This window comes from Cervus elaphus, chromosome 9, assembly GCF_910594005.1.
Source record: "Cervus elaphus chromosome 9, mCerEla1.1, whole genome shotgun sequence".
In the NCBI taxonomy this organism is placed as follows: domain Eukaryota; kingdom Metazoa; phylum Chordata; class Mammalia; order Artiodactyla; family Cervidae; genus Cervus; species Cervus elaphus.
The window spans coordinates 67247931-67269196 of NC_057823.1; the positions used below are offsets into that span (position 1 = coordinate 67247931).

Genomic DNA, 21266 nt, shown 5'->3' on the forward strand with positions numbered 1-21266 from the left:
ACTCTTTGCAATCCCATGGACTGTAGCACACCAGGCTTCCCTGTCATTCACCATCTCCCAGAGTTTGCTCAAACTCATGTCCATTGAGTCAGTGATGCCATCCAACCATCTCATCCTCTGTCTCCCCCTTCTCCTCCTGCCTTCAATCTTTCCCAGCATCAGGGTCTTTTCTTGATGAGTTGGCTCTTTGCATGAGGTGGTCAAAGTATTGGAGCTTCAATTTTAGCATCGGTCCTTCTAATGAATATTCAGGGTTGACTCCCTAGGATTGACTGGTTTCATCTCCTTGCTGTCCAAGGGACTCCAGGAGTCTTCTTCAGCACCACAGTTCAAAAGAACCAATTCTTTGGCATTCAGCCTGCTTTATGGTCCAGCTCTCACATCTGGAAAACTCTCACATACTGGAAAAACTATAGCTAAGGAGCTTAGGTTTTATCTAGAAGGATGGTTTTCATTTTTAAAAAATGTATGAAATCTCCTTTTCCCCACAAACAAAATCCTCTATGGCTCCCAATACAATAGAAGTGATGCTATTCTGTTTGAAGCTGCTTATTTCTTACCAGGCTTACCAGGATTCTTGGTACAGAGTAAATGCCATTAAATATGTTTGAATTTAATTAGTTGCCCCAGAAACCTTCAGAAAGAAATATTTAAACTTTCCCTGTATGTTAAATTTCCCAGCCATTCTTATGACGCCTTGGACTTGGCTTCCAATGTGTGTGACCAAATTCCCCTCACAGAGGCACAGCAGAGAGCTACTTGTGTAACTGAGACAGAAATAATAGGATGCCTAGTATGGAAAAAAAAAGATTCATCTGCAAGAAAGAACTATGTCATAATTGTACTATAAACATGAGGGCATAAAAATCAGCTATTCCATTTCTAAAATCCTTGAGTGGAATGAGGAGTAAGGCAAAGGTCTTGAGTGAGACCTTTGTCTTACTCTCCGTCCATCCAAAAAATATTTATTAAGCACCTACTATCTATCAAACACTAGGGATACAATTCTAGGCAAACCTGATGAACTCCTTGATTTCCTGGAATGTATATTTTGTTGAGAGAAATAAACCAAGATAAAAATTTAACTTCAGATGATGATATGTGCAATGAAAATAAACAGTGTTTTTGTATAAAGGAACTGAAAGTAGAGCTTATGAACAGCAAGAACTCTGTACTTTTTCAGTGAATCAATAAAGGCTTTTTATGGGTCACCAGTGGCCACAGAGCACAGGTTGACAGCAGATACTTTCAAGAATATCAAGAGTAAGAGCCATATCCATTGTAATCTTAGAGTTCCCTTGGGGTACAAAAGAAACTTCATTTGCCTGATGGAGTGGGAGTTTGGCTCAGAGGATTGTGACCAGAGCTTTTATGTCTTTCTGTTTCTGCGCTCCCTGGCAACGTTTCTGTACCTACGGAGATGTCGTAAAAGCTATTCAGTCTTCATGGTGATGGAGCACAGAGGAGTTGCATTAGGAATTTATGGCCACTAGAGACAGGGCGCTGGAGCAACCAACTTATAACAAGATAACTTGAATAAATCTTGTTGACTGAGGAAAAGGCAGAGCATTTTATGGACCTAGAGAACAAATGAGAGAGAGAGAGAGAGAAGGGCTCAGAGCTCAGAGAAAGTGGGTACAGAAGAGAATTCAAGGTTGATAATAAATAGATCAGGCTTGAGAAGCAATTGGACCAAATGGGATGCTCTGGGAGCCAGAGGACAAAAGCTAGTTTCATTGGTACTGCGATTCCACCCCTCATTGTGGGGAGGAAAGTGGGAATAAAATGCCCTATGTGAATTCTATTTCAAAAACACATAGTAACTAAAATGAACTAGCAATCTGACCCCCCAAAAAATACCCTAAATTTGAAGTGTTTCTCATTTGTGGTTTTTGAAGAAAACAATTAGTAGTATCAACTGTTGACTGAAAAATATGCACAATCTAAAAGTTGAGAATTATGTCTTATTTGGCAAACAGAACTGAGGACTTATGTCTGGAAGGCAGCCTCTCAGATAACTCTGAGAGACTGCTCCAAAGTGGTAGGAGAGGGGCCAGGTTATATAGGAGGTTTCACAACAAAGACCAGACAATTGAAACATCAAAAGGTTACCGTTAATTAAAGAAAATCAGATATCTCAAGTTAATGAATTTAGCCCCTTGCGCCCCTTGCTATATATGGGAAGATGTAAGAGTCCAGGCTCAATGAAACCATTCCTTTTATGTGCATGTTAACCATGTAGGCTAGTGTTGGGCTTTTCTCCATCCCGAACTCCCTCAGGATTTAGAGTCAGGGTGCCTACTGTGGCTGATGACTTGACGGCTGCGGCATCCTTTGTTTATTGATATAGCAGGCAACATCTTTCATCCACACAACAGAAACACTGTCACAGAATTGTGAAGTCCCTCTCCTTTCCCTCACCCTGCCATCCTTCCCTCCTGGCCTTGGTATATGGCTTTAGGTCCAGGGCTCAAGTTGAGAGGGGGAGACAGGTGATAAATGCCCCTTTTCTCTTTGCGTTAGTCTGGTGAGATGCAAAGCCCCCTTGACTCTGGCAGGTCCTGGCCATTTGTACGGGCAGAGAGATGATGATGAGATATTGGGACTTGTGTGTTTATTAGCCTTGTTCGAGCTGCCAGATGAGGTGAAAGGAGCAGTTGTTTCAACTTCATCGTTACCTTTAAAATGTCACAGTCCAGGGAATTCCCTGGTGTTCCGGTGGTCAAGACTCAGGCTGTCACTACTGTGGACTTGGGTTCAATCCCTGGTTGGGGAAGTAAAGATCCCACAAGCCATGCAGCCAGAAGAAAAGAAAAAGAAAACATACCCAAAATCACTGTGGTCAAATCTCATTACATCTCAGTGCTAACACCATAGAACTCCAGGATATTCAGAGGCCCCCAAAGCCCATGGAATATAGCAGTATTTGGATTTACATTCTGTTTCCCATCTTCTTGTCTGCAGGTCTTCCTGAAGACAAGCATGAACGTGCTTTCCTGGTATTTCTCCTTGCATCACCTGCCTCCTGTTCTTGGCTCCCCCTTTCAAGCCTGCTCTCATAGGGTCAAATGCTTCTGGCTCCTTTCATCCTTCAGGACCCTCCAACAGATTTGATGCTTCTCCCACCCTGTTTCCCTGTCCTGGCGCTTATCCTACACAGTCGTCTAATCTTCCTTCTCCTCTCTAAGGGCTGTGAAAGCAGACACTCTCTTCCCTGCTCCCCATCACCTCTGCAGGACCCAGTGCTATGCCTGGCATTCATTCATTTGCCAGATGAGTGAGTTGATGGCCCACCCATCTGTGCCTGGGTGCCTGGTCACTCTTCTGTTTCACTTCTTCATCTGTAAAACTAAGCCTGCCCTTTAGTTACATAACAGGATTTCCTTGAGGGTCAAGGCAAGTGATGGATTTTTTTTTCTTTTCTTTTTAGTACAGAAGGTTGGGTAAAGCTGTATGGTGGTGTTAAATGTGAGTATGCTGTTGAGTGGAGAGAGGATGTTGGAGGTGTTCCCTTTGCTGCTCATTCCTGCTTTTCAGATACAAACATGTGTCAGGTCTAATCAGTGCTACCTTTTCAGAGACCAGACTGACAGACACAGACAGGCTTTCCTCTCTGCTCCTGTCAGGGTAATGGGTACCTACTGAGATGCTCATCTTCATTTATCTAATAGAGGGTGTTTGTTTTGATTTATTCAGGAGGTTTGCCATGATTAAGGTGTCCTCTTTGTTATTAAGATAAAGACTGACCTTTTCTTTCTGGAGGTGAATGACTAATGAAAGATAACTTTATTTATTTATTTATTTTTACCATCCAGTCACATTAATTGGATGGTTTATATCCAGAGACCAATCTGTTACTGATTTAACATTGGAAGTTCTTTATGAAAAACTTAATGCTTTTCCTAAAGCATTAAGTGATATTAAACCTCAGACTAACCAATGGGCACAAGAGAAGAGGAGGTAGATTTTTAAAATGGACTCATTGGGGAGGGATCAACTGGGAGATTGGGACTGACATATACATACTACTAAATATACTATAATATAATGGATACCTAGAGAGAACCTACTATGTAGCACAGGGAGATCTACTCAGTATCTATATGACCTACATGGGAATAGAATCTAAAAGAGTGGATATATGTACATGTGTAATTGATTCACTTTGCTGTGCAGCAGAAACTAACACAACATTGTAAATGAACTATATATGCTTCCATAAAAATATTTAAAAAATAAAATAGGCTCGTAATTCAGTTCAGTTCAGTTGCTCAGTTGTGTCCAACTCTTTGCAACCCCATGGGCTGCAGCACATCAGGCCTCTCTGTCCATCACCAACTCTCGGAGTTTACCCAAACTCATGTTCATTGAGTCAGTGATGCCATCCAACCATCTCATCCTCTGTCGTCCCCTTCTCCTCCTGCCCTCAATCTTTCCCAGCATCAGGGTCTTTCCCAATGAGTCAGTTCTTCACATCAGGTGGCCAAAGTATTGGAGTTTCAGCTTCAACATCAGTCCTTCCAATGAACACCCAGGACTGATTTCCTTTAGGATGGACTGGTTGGATCTCCTTGCAGTCCACGGGACTCTCAAGAGTCTTCTCTAACACTACAGTTCAAAAGCATCAATTCTTCTGTGCTCAGCTTTCTTTATAGTCAAACTCTCACATCCATACATGACTACTGGAAAAACCATAGCCTTGACTAAATGGACCTTTGTTGACAAAGTGATGTCTCTGCTTTTTAATATGCTGTCTAGGTTGGTCATAACTTTTCTTCCAAGGAGTAAGCGTCTTTTAATTTCATGGCTGCAATCACCATCTGCAGTGATTTTGGAGCCTCCCAAAATAAAGTCTGTCACTGTTTCCCTATCTATTTCCCATGAAGTGATGGGACCGGATGCCATGATCTTAGTTTTCTGAATGTTGAGCTTTAAGCCAACTTTTTCACTCTCCTCTTTCACTTTCATCAAGAGGTTCTTTAGTTCTTCTTCACTTTCTGCCATAAGGGTCGTGTCATCTGCATATCTGAGGTTACTGATATTTCTCCTGGCAATCTTGATTCCAGCTTGTGCTTCATCTAGCCCAGTGTTTCTCATGATGTACTCTGCATATAAGTTAAACAAGCAGGGTGACAATATACAGCCTTGACATACTCCTTTTCCTATTTGGAACCAGTGTGGCTTTCAGTCTTATTCTTAGAGTAGCCTCAACACTTCTCCATCCATACAGCACAGATGATAAAACATCGAGGTTAATGGTAAAAAAAATTCTCCAGAGTGAGGGACACCCAGAGAGGTTCATGGAGTTACATGGAGAAGAGAAGAGGGAGGAGGGAGATAGAGGTGACCAGGAGGAGAAGAGGGGGAGTCAAAAGGAGAGAGACAGATCTAGCCAGTAATCAGCTCCTTAAGTGTTCTCAACAGCCTGAAACACCCAGAGAGATTCACAGAGTTAAGTAGAGAAGAGACGGTGGAGGGAGGAGATAGAAGTGACCTGGGGGAGAAAAGGGAAAGTCAAAAGGGGAGAGAGCAATCAAACCAGTAATCACACCCGTATGTGAAAATGGATACTGAAGATGAGATTCTTAAAGGTGCAAAATTGATAACAAATACCAAAAAGCAAAGATTAAAAATCTAGAGTAGAGGTTAGACTATCAAAAATACAATATTATAAATACAAAACAAAATCAATCACAAAAATTATAAAAGATAGATGTATGAAATTCACTTTAAAAATAGGGTCTTTTTTGGCAATGTAATGGTAGGTTATAAAAATGAAAATTAAAAGAGTAATAAAGAACTTAAAAATAAAACTTTAAAAAATGGTAATAGTAAAGTTATATCTAGGAATTTCTCTGGAGCTGTGGAGGGCAGTGTGGGGTCAGTTCAGTTTCAGATAGTTCCTTGTTCCAGCTTGTACTTCTTCTCAAGAATATAGGCCCCTTCCAATGCTTAGTCACTTTTAACTACAGGGTTTTAATCTGTTGCACTTGTCACTTCCAGAGTGGTTCCCTCTTCTTTATTTTGGCTTCCTGTTTGCAAGTCTCTTCAGTGTCTAATATCTGCCCTGACACAAGGGGGCGAAGGTGGTCACTTATTTAGGCTCACTTGTTCATTTGTGTTGTGGGGAGGGAGGGACACTGCAAACAGATCTCACTGGTGTGTGTGGGGAGTGCCCACAGTGTATGGACCACACTGGGTTTGCCCCAGCTCACAGCGGTCTACACTGCTCAGGCTCCATGTTGCTCTGCAGGGGAACTGTCCAAAGTGGGCTCCAAGCTTCATGCACTTTCCAGGTCTAAGGTGCTCAGGTTCAGGTTCTCAGGCACTCCACAAGGGCACAGACTCATTGGGCCTGCGTGTTGTGCCTGTCCCAGGTCTGAGCAGCTCAGGCGACCATGTGCTTGGCAAGTGCACTGTCCCAGGTGGGCTGTGGTCTTTATCACCACCCTGGTCCTGGGCACTCAGTTTCCCGGGTGTGCCACGAGAGCACCATCTCAGGTGTGCTGTGTGTCTCCTCTGGGGAACTGATCTCAAGCTGTGAACCTCCTGGCAGATGTTAACTGTCCAGGATCCCAGGAAGACATGGTTAGCAACTGGGAGCCTGCTCACAGTTTGGTGGAGGATGCTGGTCTCTGGGGCTGAGATTGCCCCTTGCCTTCCATATCTGACTGTAGCATGCCTGCCTCTCTGCCTCTGGTGGGGTGTGGGAGGGGCCTGTATGCAGGCTCTCCTTTGGTATTCGCTCAGTCCTTTGTTCTGTGAGTCAGCCAGGATGTGTGTTAGGTTGGAGCCTTTCATGGGAAAGTTCTCTCTGTCTTTTTTTTCCTCTCTGGCTATCCCACAGTTTCGGTTACTATCTCACGTTAGCTCCTTCAGATTGTCCTCAGGGCATTCAGGCCCAGCCCTTACCCTAAGCATGCAGCCCACGCCTCCCTCTCTAGCCCCCGTTTGCTGGTGGCTGGGCGACTGGACTCCCGGCTATGTTGCCCTCTGAGATCCCAAAACTCCCCACAGACCCGCTGGTGAGAGGGTTTCCTGCTGTTTGGAAACTTCTCCTCCTTCATGACTCCCTCCCCAGGACGGGTCTCCATCCTTAATTCTTTTGTCTCTCTTTTTATCTTTTATATTTTGTCCTACCTCCTTTCGAAGAGAATGGTCTGCCTTTCTGGGTGCCTGGTGTACTCTGCCAGTGTTCTGAAGTTGTTTTGTGGAAGTGACTAAGCATTCAAATGAAACTTTTGATGAATTTGTGGGGGAGAAAGGGGTCTCCCCGTTCTATTCCTCCACCATCTTGGGACCGCCCCCTGGAAGTGCATCTTATCCCCAGGCTTAGGGCATGTAAGTAGCTATACATGGTTAGACATACAGTCCTGTAGAATCTGAATGGTAAGGAGGCACCAGGTTTAAAAGCCCAATTTCCTGTGTGTATTTGAGGGTGTGTGTGTGTGTGTGTGTCATACACATGACAGGTGTTGATCCGCTGGTTTGTGTAAACTCTTCCCAAACACAGTCTAAATCCTGAGGAACTAATTGGGACGTTCCCAGGGTAGAAGAAGATCCACCATAAACCACAGCTTTGCAGCAGTAGGTAGAAGCTTTGATTGTTTTCTCTTGGCAGTAATTGCTTCCTTGACTAAAGAAGGTGCAGGGGAGACAGCGGCACTCGCCAGGAGCTCTGGGCCCACAGTGTCTAAGTGGTCTCAGGCAGGGGCTGAGGCTTCCAGCCAAGTAGCTGGTTGTCACTGAAAACCAAACATTTAGTTTTGAGTTCAGCTCCCATTTGGAATTCATTTCCCAGACCTCGAAGTATGAGATGATGCAGTTGTTATTTATTTATTTTCCTTTATTCTTAGGCTTGTTTGCTTTCTGGCAAGGAGTCAAGGTTGTTTCTGTGAAGGCTGGAGTCCTTAGGTATTTGTAAGATGAGGAAAATGCCACGGATGGTGTGTGAAGTGGATGTACAGAAATTGGACAGGAGGGAATTGAGTCAACTCTGACTGAATTACGTTGGTTTTCTCCTGCCTTAGAAAATCAGAAACTGAGAAGCACTGTGGCCCATCACTGTAACACCCACATCCCTCCCTTTCTCCCTCCTTCCCTCCCTCCCTCCTTCCCTCTCTTCCTCCCTCCTTCCCTCTCTCCCTCCCTCCTTCCTTCCCTCCCTACTTTTCTCCTCTCCTTCCTTCCTTCCTCTCTCCTTCTCTCCCTTCATTCCTCCTTCTTTCCTTCCTTCCATATTAAAAAACTGAATTGAGCATCTATTATGAGCTAAGTAATACCGTGGTGATTTAAACACAGTTCCTATCATCTAGAAACTCATGGTTGAGTAGGCAAGACAGACAATAAACAGGCCACTGCAATCTTGCCAAGTACTTATTACAGCAGAAGTCTGTGCAGACAGCCCGGGGTGCACAGTAAAGAGGGTTGTTACCTCTGTCTGGCACGGGGTGTTAGGGGATCAGGAAAGTCTTCTTAGAGCAGTGTTTCCAGCCAAATCCTAAAGAGTGAGAAGGAGGGGTAGGGTGATGAAGAACCAAGCCATGTGATGGGTCATCATCATGGCAGTGGACAGAAAGGGGTGAATTAAAGGTGTGCTATGGAGAAGACATGAACACGTGGTCATGAAAGGCAGGAAGGAGCCAATGGCAGTGCCACTTCCGGATGCCTCTGCTGAGATACGGCCAGGCTGTCAGCCCAGCGTGGAGTCGGGCGGGCAGGGCTGTCAGGGCCGACCGGCTTGGCTCTCTTAACAGTAGTCGTGAAGACTCATCCAGTTACTTTATGGCAAGTCTACTGACAACGGCTTTGATTATATTCTCTCAGTGTACCTGCCATGTGGCTCTGTGTTATGAGAGATTATTTCTAGGTGATACCCAGCTGAGGCATTGAGGAACACTGAACCGCGCAGAGAGCGCCCTTTAATTCTTTCCCAGCTTTCTGATGATTGCAAAGAGAAATCCTTAGTTTGAAGTTGCTGTGTTTTTAACTCTACTCTTATACACGCTAATCTTCATTTTAACAAAGAGAAGGCAGTCTCAGGCACAGAACCTTCAGCAGAAATAGTATTTAGCTAGAATAACAAAATTTTATTTGTTATTTACTGAGAAACATTTTTCAGTACAATTTTTATTGGTATTAATCTTGTGGTTAGTATCAATTTATGGTGATACTGTTTTTCTATGTATGGTAGCAATTCATTGTTTCCTGTTATAGTGCATTAAGTGAAAACATAAATTAAGTTAAAGAAAAATGTTACTTAATTTGTATTTCAGATTTTATGCAGATATGGCAAAGATCAGGAAGGAATATGTTGATGACTAAAGTTTGTATTTTTTCACTCCTTGCCTTGACTCCATCAGGAAAATGCTATTTTAATCTCAATTTAGTTATAACAAAATTGAGATTTAAAGAGGTTAAATGATTTGGTCAGGGTCAATCAGCTAGCAAGTGAGAGACAAGGATTGAACCTGAGTCCATTTGACTCCAAATCCCATGTTTCTAACCTTGAGGACATAGACAGACCTCTACTGACCAGATTTCTGGCAGCAGGTAAAAGGAAGGTTCTAGAATGTTAGACCTGGATGATCTGGGCAATCCACTGGTCCATTTTTGTCATACTTTTTTTTTTTAACCACCAGCTCCTCTTTTATTGTATATTTTTAAAAGAACAAGCTTGTTTAGTGAGTTATGTTTTCTCCTAGTTATTATAAATCAAATAAAGAGGGGGCATTGTCCACTGAAACGCTGGATAAGCTTGAAAGAACTGGTATTGCCCTGGGGCCTTATAAAGTCTATTGAGAATAAATTGTGGATGTCTACTAGCATCTTCATGGATTCATGGGCGTCTGAGGTCCCTGGGTTGAGAACAACCTATTTTGATCACCTCCCTATTTACTGAGACACAGAGAAACAGACATGTTTTGTCACACGTGAGTAAGCAACAGGGCCCAAAGTGGAGTTCAAATACAGTCCTCCTTCATCTTAAGAAGGTGCCCTTTCCTTCTGCCCCACTGTTCACCTGAGCCCCATTCCCCTAAAGCACTGGTCCACGGACTTGGCTTCCTACCAATCCTGACGCTTGGCTGCAACCTACCATATAGCACAGGGAACTATATTCAGTATCTTGTAATAATCCATAATGGAAACGAATCTGGAAAAGAATAGGTATGTATGTTTAACTGAATCACTTCAGTGTGCGCCTGAAACATTGTAAACCAACTATACTTCAATGCTTTGTGTGATAATCTGTAGGTCCTCCATCTTTAAATCTCGCAGTTAACAGTCAGCTTTATGTGGTTGTGCTCATCTACCCCACTAGACTATCTAAACTCCTGGACGATTGCTACCATAGCCTTGTATCTGGTGCAGTACATTGTATACAGTGAGCATACAGTTAGTTGTTGTGATCACACAACCAATTCTAAGTTGTTTCACTTAGACAGACCATATAATGTATATTTGATATATCTGATCTGAAATACATTGATTGCCAGATATTTCTCCAGAAAAGATGATTGTATTTGGGATCAGTAGATAGTTGCAGTTTAGGGTTTGCAAACATAGAGAGCCATATGCAAGTACCTGCACAGCAAGGGAAGAACGCTTTTATAGTGGGAAAAGGAAAGTGGGAGGCTGTAGTACACAAACAGTTCATGGTTTTTCTCTGGCTGAGTCCTTGCCAGGAAAGGAATCTTTCTTCTTCCTGTTCAGTTCAGTTCATCACTCAGTTGTGTCTGACTCTGCGACCTCATGGACTGCAGCACGCCAGGCTTCCCTGTCCATCGCCAACTCCTGGAGCTTACTCAAACTCATGTCCATCGAGCTAGTGACGCCATCCAACCATCTTATCCTCTGTCGTCCCCTTCTCCCGCCTTCAGTCTTTCCCAGCATCAGGGTCTTGGGCTCTGCTATAGTCACGGGGCATGAGAGCGCCCCTTCTGGTCTCCTATTTCTATCTCGTGGAGGTTTCTGTTTAACTTTTTACAGTTGACATCAAACACAATTGAAAAAGTCCATCTTCGGGGTAGCCTGGAAATGAATGACTGCCCTCCAAGAGAAGCACTGGAAAAGAGAGTTTCTAGTCCAGTATTTTACAGGTTCAAGGAATAGATTCTCAGTTTTCCTCATCTTTTATTGAAAGGCTGAAGATCTCTAGGATCCCAGGAGAGCTACAACTTGAGTCTTAGGAAGGGTAGGAGGCCCCGTTCTCATCTCGCTGTCTTCCTCATGGTTCTTTCTGTATCTTTCCCAATGTCCTATCTTTTCTAAAAAAAAAAAACTTCTTTCCTTTGCTTACTTAGTCATCTAGCCCTGGGCCCCAGATGGCCATTTCTGGCTTGACTCTGCACAACCCTCCAGTTTAGTAGACCACAGTTAACTGACCACAGTCTCTAGGCTACTCAGGTCCCAGTTTTCAGGAGAGCAGCCTGATTGGCCTGGCTCTTCTCTTCTTGCCAGACTGATGTTACAGGATGTCAGTGGGTGGCTGTGCTTATGTCAGGCTTCCACCCCTGGACCAATCAAATGTGACTAGGGATTGAGACCATGTGGTAGGGAATCCAGTCCAGCTGCCTCCGCAGGGCTCTGGCAGAGAACAGATTCCCCAAGGGAAAGATGTGGGTAGACTAAGGGAAGAAATTCGGGATTGAATCAAGTAATGAGCAATTAAGTACCTGGGAGATATTTAAAGAAGTTAAGATTTAGGGAGGACTTGAGACCCTCCTTTAATTGTGTGAGTTATCCCATGGATGAAAAGATCTATTTTTTCCTGCTTGATTCCACAGAGCATAGCCAGAATCAATAAGTGGGAGTCAAAGTGAGGTGCTCAGCATATTAGGAAAAACAAACTCTAATAGTAATGATCTCTAACTAAGCTACCTCTTGAGGTCACGAGTTTCCTCTGTGGGAAGTGTTTGAATAGAACGTGGATGAATTCTTTTGATGGGGCCTTGGTGCATTTGGAAAGGTCTGGATCAGACAACCTTGAAAAGTTTTTTCCAACATTTATGATTCCAAGGACTTACTTTTAAGGGTTTCTTCTTAACCACATTCACAAAACATCTAGGCAAACACATGTGCACCTCTGAGTTCAACACCTGGCGTGAGGCATTTGCACCATTGAGGAGTACTTTCTGATTTGTGTCTCCCAATTTGACTGCAGTTTTATCGGAGGCTACTTAGCCATCTGGCTGCTGCTACCTCCTGTCTCCTGGAGTGCTCATAGCTTTCAGCTAGGCTTGGTAGTCTCAGGCTCATTTCATTTTCTAAACAGCTAAGCAATTATAATACAGGAAGCGAGAGTGAGGCTGACAACAAAGCTACCCTATTTGTAGTGAGAGCTGGGAAAAAAGCTTGACTGCTTGGAAAGGATCTACTAGTGATTTTGAATCACCGAACTCATTGCTAACTAACATTGTAATTAGAGTTAAACCACGAAAGCCAAGATTTAGGAGACCATCTGGTCTGCTGTTTGGAGAGGGGGAAAGAACATTCTAACCTTGGAGAGTGGAGTTGCTGGGGCTCCTGCACATGACCTTGTACTTTACTTGACTTCTTTCTATTTCAATCTCCTCTGTGATGGATGGCAAATGCTGCGATGAGAAAACACAGATGTTTTCCAAGACCTTGACAGAATGGGCTCCCTCCATTCTCTGGCTGAAATCCAGTAGCACCAGATCTGTGGACATTTACCGGGGGCCTGTTACCTGCAGGAGACTGGGTTAATTCCTGTAGATTAAAAGCATATAGCATCTTCCCTTCAAGAGACTAGAATCTAACTGGAGGGAAAAATATAAATTCTTGAACAGTTGAATGACAAGTACAGAAAAGTCAAAGTACAGGGACCCTGGTGATGATGAGAGTTTTGAAGGATGGAGGGATGTTGTGGCTCACAGTGACCCATGGACACTTATTCTAGAGGTGTTAGCTGGGGCTTATGGACTTGATTAGGTGAAAGGGGCATTCAAGATAAGTGGAGCCGTTATGAACAGGGCAAGATGCTGAAAAGCCAAGGCTCATTCAGAGGGCCACATCAGTTAAAAAAGAGCACTCACGCAGGATGTTGGGTTTAGCATTCTTTGCTAGTAGACAGGGAACTAAATGATTCTATTTTATATGCTCAGCATGCGGATCCAGCACTCTTTTTGTAAACTTTGAAAGCAGCGTTTCAAAGACAGTTCTGTTCTGTGTTACTGCCTTTGACCTTGAGTTATAAACTTGCATCATTTATGCTAATTTCCCTGACATTACCATTCCTGAGCCTTTTCTCTTGAGCCAAGAACCTGCCTCTCTCTTATACCCACCTGTGGGGCCTAGCTTTGACCTTGGGAATTATAAGGAAAAAGGTATCACCTCTTTTCTATACCCTGGTCATTTTGGTATTTGAAGTCAGCTATTATACCTCCGCTGAATTTTGTCTCTTCTGAGTTAATCACTTCTAATTTCCTTCTTCATTCCTCAGAACATGGCCCTCACCATTCTGGGTACCCATATTTGACACAAGCTACTGTATATATCAGTTTTTTGCAGTTTTATACCTTGTATTAAGATAATTGGAGGTAGGGATGACCTACATCTTTGATGACAGCCTTCAATAAATGCAGTCACTTCTTTTGGGAGGATCTCTTAGTCTGTTGAAATTCTGTGAGCTGTAACCTTCTCTGGGGGTACTGAAGCGTCTCTCTCAGAGATACATCTGTGTCAAAGAAAGCCTTGAAGAAATAGCTCCCTATTTCCTGTACCTTTCTTTTTTCACTGTCCGTCTATATACTGTAGAAAGGACACACTTGCAAAGAGAGCACACATTTCTATTCAGTTTGCAATGCATGAAGCCTCACTGAACATTTGCTCTCTAGGTAATCTTTACTTTTTTAATTGGCATTTGTTTATGAAATTATTCAGGCAGTTAGATCATTTGTTCATTTGCTTATTCACTGAGTACCATCCATAACAGACGTGTGCCACAGATGTGGATTCAGAGTTGAGTGTGTCCTCAAGGAGATTGCAGGTGAATGGGGATAGATTCTAAGGTGAGTGGATATAGTTCAGAGGGATCAATACTAAAATGGGTAGAGCAGGGACACAAAGCAAGGAATCATGAAGTGGGCAGTGCTGGGGGAGGTGGAGGGAACTTTATGACCAGAGACCGTAGTGACTAGATCATGTGTTTCTTGAGATCCCCCAAATTCCCCAAATTGGGAATTTGGGACAGTGCTTTGTTCATCTGTTTTGGCCTCTGCTCCTAGCATAGTGCTTGGCATTATAAATGCCCAATAAATATTTATGGAATAAGCTGAATGAGCTGCCATCGTTCATCAGAGTCAGAGCAGCTCTTCTCTGAAGTTGCATTCAGTAAGCAAAAGGTTGAAGAGAAAGAACCCAAAGAGAATGCCCAGAGTTGCTTGGATTTTTGCCAAGAGCATACAGAAAGAGCCCACCAAGTTGAGTTATTCAGCATGAAAAATGCCATCTCTCCCAATAGCTCAGTGTTTCAACTTGAGCTCTTTCCCCTCTGCTGGGAACTCTTGTTGGGGTTCTGGAGACCATCTATTTCCCAGCATTTGGCCTTGGGGAAAGGAGAGTGGATGTCCCCATTTCTGTGAAATTCTTCCATTGTCTCTCCCCATGGTAGGTTCTCCTCCTACATTCCAAGGCCTCATACTCTCACCTTGCTGGGTGATATGCCCATCAAAAGGCTCAGGCTCCACCTACTCGATGAATTATCAACTCTTTGTGGTATTTGCAAATTATACAACCACTAGGCAAATGCCCTTCACCCTACAGAGTTTGCATCTTGTGCTCCAAAAATGATTATTCAGAATACTTATTGAAATGTTTTCGAAATTTACATTATTCCATTAATCCTTCTTTGAGATAGTTAGGGAAGGTGTCCTCGCTCTAATTTATACAGAAGAGCCTATGAAGAGCTGAGTTTTCTTAAGATCAAGCTGTTGTTAAGAGTGGAAACTCAAACTCAGGGCTTTAGTTGATATAATTTTTTTAAAAATAAATATTCTCTTGATTGTAAAAGTTAGATAGGTTCCCTGTAGAAAGTCTGGATGAAAGAAGAAAAGTGGAACCATGACACAGAGATAGTTGCTGTTAACAGCTTGAATTTTTTTTGGCTCCTTTTTATTTCTTGCCCAGATAAGTTGCAATTACATACATATATGTATTTTTATTGATATTGAAATCCTATTATACCTGCCATTTTATAGCCTGTCTTTTTATTGAGATATAATTGACATATAACATTAATTTCAGGTATGCAACATAATGATTCAACATATGAATGTATTGTGAAATGGTCACCATGATAAGTCTAGTTAATATCCATCACTATTTATAGTTATAATTTTTTTCCTTGAGATGAGATCTTTTAAGATCTACTCTCAGGAAATTTCAAATATTCCATACAATGTTATTAATAATAGTCACCATGGTGTACATATATCTCCAGGACTTATTGATTTTACCTTGACCACCTTCACCAATTTAGCTTATTCCTCACCCCCACCTCTGGCCACCCCCAGGATGTTCTCTGTATCTAAATTTACATTTATTTACTTGTGGTTTATTTTTTAAAAGTTTTTGTATATTGCATGTAAGTGAGATCTTATGGTATTTGTCTTTCTCTGACTTATTTTACTGTAACCTGCCTTTTACTGATTATAATGTCGTTCATTTATTCAACATGAATTTATGGACATTTCCTACATGCCAGGTGTGGACTAAGTCCTATAGCCAGGTGGGGAGACTGGCATTCAGCAATCATAGGAATAAATGCAGAATCAGAAACGGTGAGAAGTGACAGGGAGAAAAGGTACAGTACTGGGAGGCAAGAAACAAGAGGACCTGACAAAACTGAGGTTTAGGGAAAAGGATTCTGGGGAAGTGGCATTCCAAACAGTCTTCTATGGTGATGATGTCTTTGCCAGAAAAAAGAGTGGGACGTGGTACAGGCAGCTTCCAATCATAGTGATTGGACTGCAGATCCAGAGCCAACAAGCGCTCTCTAGAGCTGTGAGGCTGAAAGAGGGCCCCAGTGATCAGAGCGAGGTGAGCAAGGGGGAGGAGGCTGCCGGGTGAAGTTAGAGAGGGAGGCAGGCCTGTATCCCAGGACCATACAGAGGGCCTTCATCCTAATAACCGGTGAGGGCTGTGAAGGACTTTACAGGGGAGTGACGTTTTCTGCTTCACCAAGAAAAGATCACATAAGCTGAACTAAGGAGTATGGATGGGGGAGAGAGGAGGAGGAATTTATTTAAATATTCTGTAACACAGTTTTTAAAGGCAGCAGATTATTCATATACTCAGTATGCCTTATTTTAAAGAATTCATTGGTTTGGTGTTGTTTTGGTTATAATTTTCAAAGTAATGAATGTCCCTGCAGACAAGTTATTTTGCATAGCAACGATGATTGCCTTAGATGAAATCCCTAGAGGCAGAATTGCTGGCTCAGAGGGCATGCACAACCTTAAGGCCATTTTTCCATATTGCCAAGTTACCCTCTGCAAAGGCTGTGTAAATTTCAGTTCCCCCAGGCTGGGAATAAATGTACTGATTTCCATACACCCTTGCCAACTCTGACTATAATTTTTTTTAAAAAAGTCTGTGTCTTGATAGGCTAGAAGCAACATCTCATGTTTTAATTTCTATTTCTTTGATTACCAGCATGAGAGAACATTTTTCATAAGCGTATGGGTCATGTATAGTTCTCCTGGAATTGCTCCTGATCCCATATATTTATATTTCTGGATCAGAGATCCTTCCAGCATGTCTCCCACCTTTTTAAGGTGTCTTATAGAAATTTCACAAGATTTCCTGGGCAGGCCGACTCTAGTTCCAGGAAGACCATCTTCAAGATTCAAAGTTGCTGATGGACAAAAGTGACCATCCTGTGAGTAGGGACGCAGGCATTTTTATTCATCACAGAGACTCGTACAAAAAAAGGGAAAAATAAATAAATTAAAGAGATCCTAGTGATAGAAATGCTCTTCCTTCCGCTGATATATAAGATAACTGTGAGCTTTAAACGTTTAACTGTTTAGTTGATGCTATAATGTGAGCCAGGATGCAGTTTAAAAATTTCTAGTGCTGCAATAAAAAAATAAAAAGGAACTGGTGAAATTAATTTGAATAACATTTTGTTTAATCCAATATATTTAAAATGTTTTTTGTTGTTTGGGGCTTCCCTGGTGGCTCAGTGGTAAAGAACCCACCTACCAATGCAGGAGATGTGGGTTTGATCCCTGGGTTGGGAAGATCCCCAGGAGAAGGAAATGGCAACCCACTCCAGTATTCTTGCCTGGGGAATCCCGTAGACCAAGAAGCCTGGCGGGCTACAGTCCCTGGGGGTCACAAAATAGTCGGACATGACCTTTAATCCAATATATTTAAAACATATCAACAGGTAATCACTATAGAAATTATGAAGGGCTATTTTATATTCTTTTTTCATACTATGCCTTTGAATTTCAGTGTGTGTGTTGCATTTACGGCACATCTCAGACTGGGCTAGTTTATTTCAAGGTCTCTAGTCACCTGTGGTCAGTGGCTTCCATATTGGACAGCATGAGTCTGGATGGTAACCGGAAGGCTCACAGTAAGAATCACTGCTTTGTAGGATTCGAGAGCTGGAGAGGAGTGTCCTGTGTGGTGAGCCAGTGTTCACTAGAGACGCTGAAGGGAGGAGTTCCTTTATCAGGGTCATGTGGCTGAGGAGTGGTGTGGGGAGGAATTGGACACAGGGTCCTCCAGTACAGCTAGCAGTAAAGCTCACCCCACTTCTGGATTATTGTGAGGTCATGAGGTGCAGGCCTCTTAAACTCTGCTCGGGTGGTAAAGGCTGTGTCCTGGTTATGATTTTTTGCCATACATGACACAGTGGATACATTTATTAAAAAATAGTTTTGGCCCCAGAAAACAGAGGAGGGATGAGCATAGGAGAGAGGAGATTTTCTTGGAAAAAACGTTCTACTGTGTTCAGCTGAGCCCTTGAATGCTGGTCTTAAGGATGTTTCTGCTCTTGCAGATGAATGGATTCTGGTTCACCTTTAGGGACGCTTTAGGGATGCAGTGAATGGCCAGCAGGTGGTGCCAGAGACAGTTGGTAACCGTGGAAAGTGCTGACTGTCCAAGGCTTCCGCAGTTGGGACCGCTGGCTACAGATCAGCGTTTGGGGCTCAGATGCTGATTCGATGGGAAACTGGATGTGGAAATGTACTTCATCCTTTTATATGGAAAATGGGTAACTGAAAAATTCATTCTTATTGTCTAAAATTAGCAGAACTATACTTTTCATAAATACTTTTATACTTTTAGTAAATATTTATCAAAAGCCAGTTTTAGACCTGGCCAGGAAAAACAGAAAAAACCTGCAAGGAGATAATTCCAAAGGCTTGATAGAAAAAAAGACTATAAAGTATCTCATTGATATATTCTATATTGATTACATGTTGATATGATAACACCTAGAGTGAACAATATTAAGAGAGTTGAAACAAAAGGTAGAGAAGTACTTCAAGGAGATCAAACCAGTAACTCCTAAAGGAAATCAACTGATAGCTTACCATGAACGAGGATTCGTGATCTCCAGAGAAGAAGATTTAGCTTCAGGACCAGGGACCAGCCTTGATCACTCAAGAGCTTTTGTGTAGCAGAGTTTTATTAAAGTATGAAAAGGTACAGAGAAAGCTTCTGACATAGACATCAGAAGGGGGATGGAGAGTGTCCCCTCGCTAGTCTTAGCAATGGAGTTATATACTTTTTGTCACTCAGTCATGTCCGACTCTTTGTGACCCCATGGACTGTAGCCCACTAGGCTCCTTCGTTCATGGGACTTTCCAGGCAAGAATACTGGAGTGGGTTGCCATTTCCTTCTCCAGGAGATCTTCCCAACCCAGGGATTGAACCCAGGTCTCACGCATTGCAGGCAGACGCTTTACCATCTAAGCCACCAGGGAAGTCCCAAATTGGTTATTACAATAAGTCAAAAGAATGTCTCAAGATTGTAAAGATCTTGAGACCCAGTCCCATAATTTACATTTTAAGATAACAGGATTAGTCAGAAGGCTTTCAAGAAGGAGAAACTGTCCTCAAGCAGGACACATTGTTGTTATATAATCCTTAGTACAGAATTTAAACAGAGTTGTTTGTTGTATAATCATCAGGGCTTAAAGAAAAACGTTTTATGTGACTAAGGCTAAGGAATGTAGAGAAAAAAGAGGTTTGTCCTTTCCTCCTCCTTGAGAATTCCAGACCCCTATCTTTTCCTTGAGAGCCCCAGACCCCTTTTTCCTCCTCCTCCTCCTCGACCCTGGACTTCTTATCAACCTGCCTAGGAATTGACTCTCTCACAACCTTGAATATTCACTAGAAGGATTGATGCTGAAGCTGAAGATTCAGTACTTTGGCCACCTGACGTGAAGATCTGACTCATTGGAAAAGACCCTGATGTTGGGAAAGATTGAGGGCAGGAGGAGAAGGGAGCAGCAGAGGTTGAGATGGTTAGATGACATCACCAACTCAATGAACATGAACTTGAGCAAACTCCGGGAGGTAGTGGAGGACAGGGCAGCCTGGTGGGCTCCATGGGGTTGCAAAGAGTCTGATACAACTTAGTGACTGAACAACAACAGAGAAGCGCTTTGCAGAAGGAAGGATGTGAAGTAAGAATAATAACTTTTCCCCCTGAGACAGAACTCAGGGACAGAACTTTAGTCAGTAGTCCAGAATGCCATGGGAGAGATTCTCAAGGGAAGTGAGAGAGTCAAGAAAACTTAGATCTAAGGTGGAAGAGACCACAAATACTTTGAAATCTAACCCCTACTTCCCACAGTTGTTACTGGAAGCGCTTTCTCAGAATTCCTACTGGGAATGCTTGTCCCTGAAGTGTGAGAGGAGAAGCCTGAGTGGGTCAGGTTCACAGAAACCCGGCTTTGTAGGGTTTGTTAACTCACAGAATATCAGCAGGCAGCCCCAGGCTGAATCGAGAACACATGTGTGTTGCGTGACTTGCACAATGTTTTTAAAAATTTCCCAGTTATTTGTTAATATGTAAAATATGGATTTATTGCTGAAATAGCCAGATTTTCAACTAGTACTAGCCTTTTTCGGTCAGGACACATGTCTCTCTGCTTCCTTGCTTTCAGTTTCTCTCTTGACCTTGTGGGCATCCATGTTTAGGACCTTTAACTTGAAAGAGAAACAACATTTTACCTCTGTTCTCTGTTTTGGCTGGATCTGAGAACTGAGTTGACATAACAAGATTAACAGGAGAAAACATACAGATGTATTCAATTCAAGTTTTATATGACAAGGGAGCCCTTATAAGAAAGTGAAGACTCAAAGAAGTGGCAAAACTGGAGTGTTTTTGTGCTAATTTGAACAAAGAATGGCGATTGTGGAAAAATAAACTGTGTGGAGAGGCTGAAGGAAGATAAGAATTATTTTAACAAAGTCTGTAGAGAATTCTCTCAGCTATGATTCCCCGCTGAAAAAATGTTTCTTTTCTCCTGGTACAGGGAGGGTATCTTTCACATGTGAGTGGAGATTAGAATGTCCTACTTGCACCAGCTTTTTAAAGTGCCTTAAGATCAAAATAATCCTTATGCCAAAGTGGCACATTTTTGAGTGGCATGTTCTGCCACCCTTTAAGCTGAACTGCTCCATCTCATTAAGATTTCCATGGTCTACCATGGAGAAAAAAGCGGGAATCATTTCTTTAAATGTCTGGGATAAAAAGAAAGTACCTTTTGTTTTAACTCTTAATATTTTTCACTCTAGGTATTATCTTATCAACATGTAATCAACAATGAAAGGCACCAATGAGGTATGTTATATTCTTTTTCTCCATCATCCCCCCTATTGGAGATCTTAGTAGGGAGAAAATATGTAGCTGAAGGCAAAGAGAGTGAAGTGGCAGAGACTTAGAGGAAAGAATAAACCTTCCAAAGAACAGAAACAAAATTCAGGAGACAATTTATCCTGGATAAGAGAAAAAAAAGAGAGCATCATTTCTTTAAGTCTTCTGAATAAAAAGAAAAAATTTGCAACCAGAATTATTGATTGGAAGCAGGAAAAGTAGAATCTACACTGTAGAAAATTTAATCAGAAATGAGACACATTTTAGAAAGTTCTCCCGAATGTATGGAAAGGTGATAAGGAGGAAAAGGGAGGAGAGATCTAAAGTCAGAACTCACAGGTTAACCTACAAATAATAATTTTTGAAGGAAGTTGTAGAGTCAACAGATTATATGCAGTGA

At 42.3% G+C, this 21266-nt stretch overlaps 1 long non-coding RNA gene across 1 annotated transcript in view; it reads left to right on the forward strand.

Annotated features, from left to right (window-relative positions):
* The window catches only part of LOC122700471, a 94661-nt gene extending 73827 nt beyond the window's left edge, over nucleotides 1-20834 (forward strand). Inside the window, exon 3 of the long non-coding RNA XR_006342779.1 lies at nucleotides 20788-20834. This is a non-coding gene — a long non-coding RNA (uncharacterized LOC122700471). The remainder of the gene's footprint in view (nucleotides 1-20787) is intronic.
* The last annotated feature ends 432 nt before the right edge of the window (nucleotides 20835-21266 follow it).